Below are 12,567 nucleotides of genomic sequence, written 5' to 3'. Positions count from 1 at the left end.
TCACAAAGTACAATTAATACCAGATGAGTGCTAGACTCTATATGGCACCAATTTGAAAAGGAGAAAGATTAGTATGGAATGAGCTGCAAAATCTTTTTGAAGGAAAATGGAAGCTTGAAAGATAGATTGAATCTGGCTGGGTGGAAGGTAAAGAAAAACCATGGTTTTTCACCTCTTTTTCTTTCTACCACCTGATAGGACACACTCCAATTGACAGTGGTGCCTTACTATGGGGTGAGGGTTTTGAGTTGGGGGAAGGAGTTGTGAGTAGAATAAAAATGCTCTTCACTTTCTGAAGAGCTTCCATTGTAGCTGTGCGTTATTGGAGATTCACCACTTTGAGGATTTTAGTCATGGCAGAGGGAAAAGAATATGCTGTCTAGCTTTTCTCCTTAACTTCCACAAGTTACCATGAGTGCAGGTAATTTCGCTTCCATGATTAACCAAATTGTCAATTTTAAGAGCCTGCGAGGCTTTCAGGCTTTCAAAATGGGCGTATTTTCACGGGGACTGACGAGCATGTCCAATGTCTCTGGCTTGGGTCTCTTTTAAACTCTGTTTTTAACCAAAAGTTGTGTACTTTCTAAAAAAGAATCATGTCTACCATAGCTCAAATTCCCCAGTTGCTCAAATAATTCCTTGTTATCAGGAATGTGCTGAGGCATTTTAGCTATATGATCCCTCTCTTGAACTCTTGCCTCTCTTCTTGTGATTCATTTATATTTTCAGACCCCAAACAATGATTTAGTTAATTTTCGTGTCTTACTAATTCCCGAATTTGGCTTTCTTGTTGTGCCAAACAGTCTGTTTATTAATCCCAGAGATCCAGACTGAGAAAAATGGTTATATTTGAAATAGGTTTTATTTAATCAGAGAATGGTGGCATTTGGAGCCATTTTTGGGGAGGGAGCATAGTCCTAGTGAGTTTCACAATCCTCTTCCCGTTCCTTCAGATTTCTGTTTAGGTTGCTGGGTAGAATAAATTTTCAATAAAAAAGAGAGAAGTGTTTTTAAGAGTCCAAAGAGAGAGCCCTACAAACACTTTCCCACTTTTCAGTATGAATTATTTCCTTTTGATTTTTTCAAAGCAAGCAGAGACCAGGCCAAGCTTATTTGGAGGTCAGTCTGAAAATAGGTGGATCTGGATCTCTCTAACAACAACAAAAAAGGCCTTTTCTGGGGCACTCAAGCACATCGTTCACGGCAGACTGTGTGTTATTATTCAGCGTGGATACAAACATATATGATAGGTCACATGTGCAAAGACCAAATCATGTTTATGTAGTGAAATAACTTATCCCTTACTGTGGAAATAGAAATCCCTGGAAGCAAAAATTCTTGGGAACAGAAATTGTGGTTTATACATGACCTGATCTGGGATGCGGGGCTTTTATTCTTTTTCTGTTTATTGTGTGTGTGTGTGGGTGTGTGTTTTGTTTTGTTTTAGTAAACCACAAAGGGTTTTACTGTAATACTGAGAATAGTCTGTGTATGTGCATTTATTTGTGTGAATGTGGATATAAAACGCCTCATTTAGACTTTTTCTCACTTCTTTGGTAAAGGCCTGGTTGAAACAACTTCCTATAGTTTTCTTGGTGAGGACAGAAAACACAACTTCAAGCAAACGTTAGGGACGAACTGCTTGAGCTCTCTAACAGCACACACTTACAACTCACTTTAGAATGAAGTGTAGTGTGCAAACACCTAATTTTTACAAAACTACTGTATTCGGAGTTACTAATTACAAACCCTCATGCTCTCCCTTCTTTTTCTGTTCAAATCTGCAAGGTTATTTAATTGAAGTCCTATTTTGTGGGTGCAGATGCATGATGTGTTTGAATCATCAAACAGATTTAGTGTGTTTTGATTGTTGTGTGTGCCTCATTGCTATTCCCAGAATGTCGAGCGGAGCTTATGCTTCTCGGGAAGACTTGAAGCATGAAACAGTAAAAGAGTCCTTTCTTCTCCTCCCACCCCCTCGCCCCCCATTTTCGTTGAAACTTTGCCAATATCAGATCGCACTCTGTCTGTTGCTGCATTAAAATGAAGTCATTCCCTCCCACTTGCCCCCTTCCCTGCTGCCCTTCCCTTTGCTCTCCAGCCCCACAATTTTCTTCCTAAGTGGGGAAACTTGCTTGCTTGCTATGGATGAACATCTTTAGTTTTATATTTTTTCCGCCTTTCTCTCCTTTCCATTTCCCTCTCCATTTCTCCCTCCTTCTTTTCGGTGGTTTTTGGATTGGGGGTTGTGAATGGGAAAGAGAAGGGGCCTGTTTTCCTTTCGAGGTGAAAACAGCCTTGGAACCGGCAGGTGCACGGCCCCGAAGCAGCTGCTTGTGACTTGCAAGCTGAAGCGTCTTACTTCCCCCTCCAAGCCAAGAGCACTTCATATAATCCTCTCATGCAATTCACACTGTAATTGCAGAAACCCCAACTGCTAGGGCTCATATTATTATTATTATTACAATTATTATTGTTGTTGTTTTTCACTGATAACAACATCTTCTGCAAACAGGAAACTGTCATGTTAATTAGTTTTTATGTAAGATAAGTTGCTTCTCTGGAAGCACATTTTTTTTTTTTTTTGCTCTGAGCCCTGTCCCCTGGCCCCCTCCAGCTCTAACCCCCTTGAAGGCCACTCAGGGAGTAGCACATGTGGAACTTTTATGTAGTTCTATAGGGCCTTTTATTACCCTGTGGGCCTCATCCTCTTCTTAAGAAAGAGGCTGGTGGTTAGGTGCTGGCAATGAAAATTATTTTCTTGAACACCAGCTTGTTTTCTCAAGGTTCTGCTTATTCCTTTGGTAATTATGAGACTAAAAGGTCTTTTTTCTTTTTTTTGTTTTATCCATGAGTGCTTTAGACTATGGAACAATCATTTCATGGTTTTGAGGAAGAAAGGGGGAGGCATCAAAATATGGGGAGATTCTATTTATTCATGACATTAAAAATGCTTAGACAATTAGTAAAAAAATACTTTTATTGCTGATTTTTAAAAATCTGATATTTTGAGAGTCAGAAAATTTCTAAACTATTACTGCCACCTGTGCTAATTTGTAATTTTCATCTACAACTTTGGCCTTTTTCATTATTTATCAAAATCCAGCTATTTATAACCACTGTCAAGATTTTTATCACAGCTACAGGCTATGAATACCTAAACTGTTGTTTAAATAGTATTTTCTTTATATGGACTTTCCTTTTAAATATAATCTACTTGCAAAAGAAATTAATTGCTACAAAAATATCACTTCTATAAACGGTACACAAATGCAGTTTACCATAAAGACAAAGTAACTACAAAAATTAAATAAATGCAAGCAATTGCTGTTATATTATTTCGTGTTAGAGGTGTTGTAAAGTATAGGAAAGGTGTTCAAGATGAGCACTGAGACTCTGTTCTTACTATGATCAGAAGGACTGAAAGAGAACTGAAAAGAGAATGACTCTCTCACTTTGTGGACCAGTGGCATTTAATGCCACGCCAGTGTACCACTGCATACTGCTCTCCTCCTGGGGCATGTCCCCACGCAGTGCAGGTCCTGCACTTTGGGAAACATAGTCCACTGTGTTGTTTGTGGCTCAGGTGGCCCAAAGTCCACCATGAATATTTGGCTCTAGAATGGCTATTTATTTTTTAAAGTTGGCTCCTGATGTGTATGAACTATGTATTTCTAGTAAGAGAGAGACAAAAACAATTGCTCATACAGGAGAATTGGGGTCTAGTTGTAGATTAGTCAAATACCGAGCATACCAAAGTTCTAAAAGAATATCAAGGGGAAAACGAGGAGAAACAAGTTCTAGGATCCAAATGGTAATAATGGGAACTAAAACTAGGAGTCAAATGGGATCAAAAGTCTGGAGAAAGTGAAATATAGTCAGAAATGGATTGAGATGGTATTCCAGAAAAAAAAGCATTTGTGATCAGAGCTTAGGTATCTGAGATTTTCATGTAGTAGCAGGTGATGTGCGAGAGAGAATGGCTGGGTAAAACACTGGGTAAAATCAGAGTAGAGAAAGAAGAGCAATTCTTAGCTAATTATTGTGAGTCATGAAACACAACGTCTGAGAACTCCTCAGCTCACCTCCCTACACCCACACCCGCACGCACTATAGAGGTAAAAGGGTTGGTAAACCTCACAGTTTTTCTTAATCCTAAATAAAACATTTTCTAAATATTTATGTCCCCAACCCTTCCACAAGCCCATTATGACTTCACTATGTAAATCTTTCCAGTCATTCTTAATGGTTATATGGCCTTTGTCTCCCCATGACACTCCTCCCACCATGTTATTCAGCCTTCAGATGGAAGGGACAGCCTTGAAGATGCATAAATAAGCTAGAAAATGTTTCTTCAGTAGAAATTTCAGTAGAAATTTAGTAAAGTGATCTCTTTACAACATCCATGATTTTATTCTCCAGGACAATATGGCAGGATGGTGAGTGCTGATGTGTTTCTTTAGGCCTATATCTATTCTGTGGTTGGCTGGTTAATGGCAGTTTCTAAAGTTGATGAAGATTATTATTATTATTATTATTGTTATTATTATTTTGAGATGGAGTCTTGCTCTGTCATCCAGGCTGGAGTGCAGTGGCATGATCTCAGCTCACTGCAACCTCCGCCTCCTGGGTTCAAGCGATTCTCCTGCCTCAGCCTTCCGAGTAGCTGGGATTACAGGTGCGCACCACCATGCCTGGCTAATTTGTGTATTTTTTACTAGAGACAGGGTTTCGCCATATTGGCCAGGCTGGTCTTGAACTCCTGACCTCAGATGATCCACCCGCCTCGGCCTCCCAAAGTGCTGGGATTATAGGCATGAGCCACCACGCCCAGCCTGATGAAGCTTATTAAAGATAACTTTTATGATCAATGTGTCTGTTTTATATTGGTAAGTGAAGATGATCCTAGCATTGTTCTAAGTACTCTGAGAGATAGAAAAGAAACTTACTCAGGCCAGGCATGGTGGCTCATGCCTGTAATCCCAGCACTTTGGGAGGCTGAGGCTGCTGGATTGCCTGAGGTCAGGAGTTTGAGACCAGCCTGACCAACATGGTGAAACCCCGACTCTACTAAATACAAAAAATTAGCCAGGTGTGGTGGCGCATGCCTGTAATCCCAGCTACTCAGGATGCTGAGGCAGGAGAATCGCTTCAAACCGAGAGGCAGAGTTTGCAATGAGTGAGATTGAGCCATTGCACTCCAGCCTGGTAACAAGAGCAAAACTCTGTCTCAAAAAAACAAACAAACAAAGAAACCTACTTAACAAATATTTAACTGAGGACTTACTATGTGAAAGGCTCTGTGGTGGGGGTACAAGCACATACTCTATTGCAGTGATATTTGATAAAAACTCTGATAAGGGTAAGGACTGGAACTGCATAGAACACACGAGCAGGCCGCTAACCAAATCTTCTAAAGTCAGGACAGGCTTCCCCATAGGCTGAGAACTTAAGGCCAAAACAGGAATCAGTGAGGGGGAGTCTAAAGGGAGAAGTTCAGGGAAGGAGAGGACCCCTGAAGGCCTGGAGGTGAAGGTGTGTGGGGGGAGTTTCAAGAACTTTAAGTAGCTCACCATGGCTGCAGGTTGGGAGGTGGGTGGAGAGCAGAGGCGGAAACTGAAGCTGAAGAAGGACAGGACTTGAAGGCCATGTGAAGTAGTTTAGATTTGATGCTGAGTGAAACAGAGAGCTAATGAAGGAGTTAAGAGAGCCGGACTGAAATCTGGGAAGAAAGGCTGCCCTGGAAAGGAGCGAGAGGAGGTGGAAATGTAGGTGATGGCACAGAGGGGAGGGTGAAGCATGATGAGGAATCTGACCAATTGAGCCTGAGGGTGCTTGCAGGATGGGTCACACTGGGCCAGGTAGGACAGGCAGTAACCTCGCAACGATCTCCAGGGACCGACGGCAAAAGTGCATCCCAGCAGAGAGGACTGTCCTATAGGCTGAGCACCATGATAATGGCTTGGGGGTGAGATTATGCAGGGGAGTGGGGTGGGAAGTATGGCAGCCCTTTGGTTTTTGATCAAAGAGAGTATTTTTTGAAGATTTTTGATCAAAGACAGTATTTTTTTGGACAACATTTGGCTACGTGAGCTGAGTTACTTTCCTATTATAAAAGTCCAGTATGCTTCATGAACATGTTTGACTTTGACAATGAGCCTGTAATGTTAAGGGGAGCATCAGTTCTCACCATCTGGTAATGGTATTAATAAAAGATAACATTAATGAGGTACCTAATTTGGAGCAAGCACTGTGCTGAGCACTTGACATATATTATCTCATTTTTGCTTCCCCAGACTCAATGAGGTCTTGTTATTATTATCTGTATTTTACAGATGAGAGTACTGAGGCTTAAAGAAGGTAAATAACACCATAACCAAATGACAGAGGTAGGATTTCAACCCAGGGTTGATTCCAGAGCCTGAGATAGAAACCAAACTGCCATAGTTAAGGAGGTATTGAACACTGAGTCTAAGGATGAACTGTGTACAAATTAGACATTTTTAAAATGAACAAACACAAACAATTAAAAGTCTTTTGGTTTCTTTCTGCATCTTCCTCTTGGAATTTTGCTGCAGGAAAAAGGTTTGATTAATAAGGGTTATGACTACTTGTTTCAAATTAAACTTGGTTTTACTGACCATGCAAAAGCAAAAGGAAATACAAGTAGGATATTTTTTTCCAGGTTTTGATACTTAAACTTTTGGAGGATTAAATTTGCCAAAACAGTAAGTAGGCTTTTATTTTTACATTTCACATATGGAGGCCACGCACTTTCACAATCCTTAAATTGGAAAAGATTCACAGAGTTAATCTAATCATTTAGTAGCCATTCCTCTTACTGAAAAACGAAATGTGTCACCAGAATTATTACAACATCCAAATAGTGAAAAGAGTTTACAGATCAAACACCTACTCTAACTCCTTTAATTTACACATGAGGAAGCTGAGGACCAAAGCAGCTACAGGACTGTTCTGCCCAAAGCCACACAGTGAGTGTGCAGCCCGGCTTCGGACCAGAGTTTCTTCTGACAAGCGGTAAGCTCATAGATGGCCACACCTGCTCATCCTGGATAACAGTATTCCCCAGTGGAATTAACACGATGCATCTTCCTGGAGTATCATTTTTACTTTAAGATTTAAAAGCAAGCAAGCAAATTAAATAGTCATTTAAATCATATTTATATTAAGCCTAACATGGCCATATTGTAGAGTAAACCATAGGGATTTAATAAACAAAACAGGAAACTTCAAAGAAACGCCTTTTCTTGGAAAGAAGGCGGGAGAGCAAGAAAAGGGACTGCCTCAGCCTTTATCACGTGCATCTTGTGGCTTAAATGTATTCTCTCTCCTTTAGAGATTTTCCAGAGGGCAAGTTTTTTTGTTTTTGTTTTTGTTTTTTTTTGAGACACTCTGGGATCTCTTAGAAGTGTGACGGACAATAGTGAACTATCAATTAATAACATTGTTCATGATTATGCTGTTAAATAACTTTGAGAGATGTCAGAAACATGCCTTGCAGTTTCCATTAATGTATAATTTAAAATTGCCTAAATACATGTTAACAGTTCCTTTAATATAATAGATTTTAACTTTTTATCTTAGAAATTTATTTTTTGAGCTAATTTTAATAGATAATGTACTTGATTAGTAGTGTGTCACATGAATGAATGCATTTTGCATTCATTCAAGGTTATCTTTAAAATGATGTGAGTAATCTGTTTCATGCCCAGTACTATGAATGCTAACACTTCATTCTTAACTCATCTAGTTGTCATTAGGTACAGCAGCTGATACAATCTTCCATTAAACAGTCTCAGAACTGTGGGTGGTCTTGGAAACTATACCATATGAACTATAATACACAATAGAGTGAGTTGGGGATTTTTTTTAGCTTTAATTCTGAATCATGAAGCTCCTATTGGTTGAAATTGAGCAAAATAATAAAAAGGATCTTACTCTAGCATCAACCTATACTGATGTGTTAGAGCAGAGTTCCTTATATACTCTTTGTTACTTAAAGAATTTAAATTTGCCGCAGTTATTTATTTTCTTTTTTCAATTTAAATTGTTTATTTACCTAGCTAAAGGACCCGGAATAGCAGTGCTAGCAAACAGAGGGCACAGTTGACTGTTCACATTTTTAAAAAGCTAAATGCTCATAAAATAAGATATTGAAGAGAAAACAATAATGCATTTTAACTATACTTTTGATTGAACCAGCACTGAGTACATTTCACTGGGACATTTTGGAAGTAAACCATGCAATTCACATCAATACCAAATTGGCTATGCTCACTGTAGTGTTATTATAAAGGGAGTTAACTCATAATGTTTGGAAACTCGATGTCACTTTAAAGGTCTGAAACTTCAGTGTTACATATTTTTTAAAATTTCTTTATAAAAATACCTTTAAGTGCCTTAGATGTAATAAACACTCAGTAAGTAGCTATTGATTCAATTTCCACCAGAAACACACTGCATTGGAAGTCAGAATAGAAGTAAAATGCAAAGCAAATTATCAATTTGATATTTACTAGGTGGGTATGGAAGCAAGTGATATGTATGGTTTTGGCAACTCAAGAAAGATATATCTGCCCACAGAACTCTACATGAATAATCATTTGCTAATCTCAAGAGAAATATTCTTTAAAAAACAAATCCTTTTGTGTATGTTTATAAAGATTAAAAAATCTTTCAAAACTTCCTTGAAATGACAAGCAAACTATCTTTCATTTCTGTAAATGAGCTACAAATGTATGCTTTTACAATTAAAAAAAAATTTAAATGAGAAATCTACAACCACAAAGAAGTTTAGACCGAAACAGTGCTACTTTTTTTTTTCTGGCAAAGATGATCCCCTAGTCTTTTTCACCACAGTCTGGAGTCCTTGTAAAGAAACCACACACAAGTTATTCTCTGGGCAGAAGCATTTTAGCTTCCAACTTTAATTTTTTTGTTCAACAGGCAGATAGTTTAAAAAGTTTTCTCTCCCGTCTTATTTTGTTTCTTAAAATCCTCACATCTTAAAAGGATAGAATTATAGTGCTGTTCATTTTGTACCTTTCATCCTACCTGCTGAGTTGGTTTTGTTTTTTAATAACCTAGGCCTAATTATTAAAAATTCAGTTGCTCTTCCTTTCCCTCTCTCTCTCTCTCTCTGTCCCTCTCTTCTTCCTTTCTTCCTTCCTCCTTCTCCAAGTCCCTCTTGTCCTCCCCACTCCCCCCTTGTCCCCTTTAGAAGCCCCTGGGATGACACTGTTCATTGATGCATCTCCCTCATTAGCATTGCTGCAGCTTGGCTCAGTGGTTTCAGAGGCAATCCGTCATGAGAAAACTGAAGAATGTGCCCCATTTGCATGATTCTGTGCCAGAATGCAACTTTTTCTCAGCTGTTCTTTGTGTAATTTCCCCTTGAGTGTTCAACTTTCCCATGAAGTCCTAGAAATCATATTACGGATTTCCAACCCAATTGAAATGCTCTACAGATTAGTTTTACATGCTTGCTTCCTTCCCCCCAAAACATCATAGTTCTTCATAAACAGAGCAAATTAGTCCATAAAAAACAGGTTTAGCCTTTTATTGTTTGAAATGTAGGGCACATTAAATGAATATTTTTGCTTTGAAAATGCAGGGGTATATAGTATATATGCAAATATATATTTATTACACATGTCCAAATGAGGTCACAACGCTACTAAATACTTAGGCAATTTCTGCTTTCTAGTCACTTAGTGCCACTTGCAAACCACATTTTGTAACCCGCCATGGAACTCAGAGCAAAACATAGCAAAAAGCTGGATGAAATGCTCACTATTTCTTTAATAAAGAGAGCTTCCCACGTAAGTCAAGATCTGTTTTGCAGTTCTTGGGTGAACCCATTTTAATAAAAGAAAGAATTCATAGCTAACTAGCTGCTAATTAAATAAATATTCTCACAGCATTTTTTCTAGATAGAAAACGACAACTAAAACAACTGTGAGATATGCAACCTGTTACCAAGATTTCCATTTTCCATAAATTAAGATAAATGTAATACGGTATATACACAAAACACTACATTCCAGGAGAGAAAACATTCCATTAAAGAATGTTTATCACATTACATTTGAATTAACAAGAAGGACCCAACTTATTTACACACACACACACACACACACACACACACACACACTCCGTAGCCCTTTTTAATGACATGTTATTCTTCTCAGTATTATTATATACAAATCCATAGAGTCTTTTTATTCCCTTTTGACTTTTGGGTGCAGTTAGTAGTAAGAATAAACCATTTCTTCTTCTTATTCCCATTCTAAAAACTGTAGAATAAATTATTAAAAAAATTACTTTTTGACCATTGGTTGGAAAGTAACCATAAAATAGTGAAGATATTCTAAAAGTGTTTTAGTTACAACTACTTAAAATTCTAAATGACTTCATAATCTTTGGGAAGGAGAAGATGAATTTAGAATGAGAAGGCTGCAAATACCAAACTTAAAACCTACTGAGTATCAAACAGAATTAAAATAACTTAAAGATAATTCCCTGTACTAACAGAAAAAAAAGAAAGCTCTTAAAACACAAAAATTTGGTCGTTGAAGAGCCGCTCACACGGTGATTAGAATTAGGTTGCAGAAGATTTCATTAATTATAGGTGACTGATTTTCCCTGGGCAGACAGCTCAGGTCTCCCGGCCCGCTCCGTCCACCCCCTCCCCAGCTCATCTCAAACTGTTGTCTAACCTTTCCCTTAATCCATCTCATCTTGAGCTGATGGGAACTGCTTTCATTCTACCTCTTGTGGAGGTAATGAAACAATCTTCTTATTCACTTGGTTCCTCTGAGCCGGTGACATGCAACAACAACAAAAAAAAAGCGAGCGCCCTGATTAATGGCTGCTAATTAGCAATGTTAATGACCAGGTGTCCGAGAGTACGGCCAGCTCCTCTCAGCATGGAGTGATCGCTCAATGAGGGCCCTGCAAATCCATTCCCAGTGACCCTTCCCCTCAGCTGCCAGTAATGAAGCCCGCTTGCTCGTTACTCCCGGGAGAGGCGCAGGAGGAGACCTGGGCCTGGGACCCAAACCCTTGCCTGGGGTCTAGTGGGTCTTCCATTAATTAAGGTTAGCATTTCTGGCCCCCCAAAAGCTCAAAGGTAGAGGAGTGAGGAACAGGGAGATGTACTCAAACCCTCTTTTGTCCAGAGGATATTCTTTTTCTAAATGGAGCCAGTAATTAATTTTAACCATTTACATGTACATCTGTAATTTTGACTATGTGCTAGCTATACATATCATCTTCTCAATCAGATTCTTTTATTATCCCGAGATGATTCACATGAGTGAAGCAAATCTCATATTAGCTTTCAAATACAACTTTTTATTTGTGAGGTTTACATGCTCTTTTTACCATTCAGCACAGATTACCTAATGACAGCAGAAACTCAGTGCGTCTAGAGGCGTGCTTAAAAAAATAATAGTAATCTTTGAAAATATTTTTTCTAGTTAGAAGGTAGGTTAAGTATATAAGTGCTCTTATCTCTCATATTGGAGTAAGGGAATTATAATAACTTTTAAAACAAAACAACAAAACAAAAACAAGCTTTTCGCAGAGCTTTATAGAGAATCAGCTCTATAAAGACCTGAAGAATTATTTTACTAATTAGAGTTGGTTCCTTTTTGGAATGCTGACCAGAAAATTGAAAAGTGACAGGACTGAAGTCTTCGTAGATAACTAACCATTAATTGTATTTGCCAATTTGTGACAGGCTGATTCTGAGTTTACACAATCATTTACTTTCCTGTCACTGGAGAATGGCCTTGTACTTCCTCCAAGCAAAGGGAGTGGGGATTCAGTTTGGAAGAAACAAACTAAAATGGAAGAAAGTATGCTATACCATTGCTTTTGTTTTAGCACACTCTTTCTTTTTAATGTATATGTCTCAGGTTGGGATAATACCTTGGTGGATTTAGAAATACTATATATATATATGTGTGTGTATATATATATATATATATATCTTACTTGCTGACAGGTCGTATGTTTGATATCATTGTGATAAGTTTCTGTTAATGACATTTTTGATACATGTATAATTTATTTTGGTAGAATAAGTGTTATTGTAAAAATTACCAACTATTCATAGGTGATGAAATACCACCCATAACTGCACTTAATAGCAGGGTTTGAAAAATTGTGGTTACTACTTTGCTCTGGGCTAATAGGTCCGAATAAAATTTGACAAGAAAAACTTCAGAGCTTTACTTCCAAGTGTGGACAGGTCAAGCAATATCATCTCCTAGAGCACGGAGGAGGAAGAGGCTGCCTAGATAGGCGTCTGGCTCCTCTTTCATTGGAGCCCACCTTCTGTTGCACTAATATTTGATGTAGATTTCTGGGGAGAGGGATACAATTTTTCTCCCCATCATTAAATAATTTAGTACATTTTCTTTGTAGGAAATTTAGAAAACATTGCAAAGCATATGCATACATGTTCACATGTATTCACACATGCACACACAGCACCCACAATCCTAAACAGAACTATATTCATTGCCAACATGTTGTCAT

Source organism: Symphalangus syndactylus, chromosome 17 (assembly GCF_028878055.3).
Source record: "Symphalangus syndactylus isolate Jambi chromosome 17, NHGRI_mSymSyn1-v2.1_pri, whole genome shotgun sequence".
Lineage (NCBI taxonomy): Eukaryota > Metazoa > Chordata > Mammalia > Primates > Hylobatidae > Symphalangus > Symphalangus syndactylus.
Note: the sequence above shows the minus strand (reverse complement) of the source record.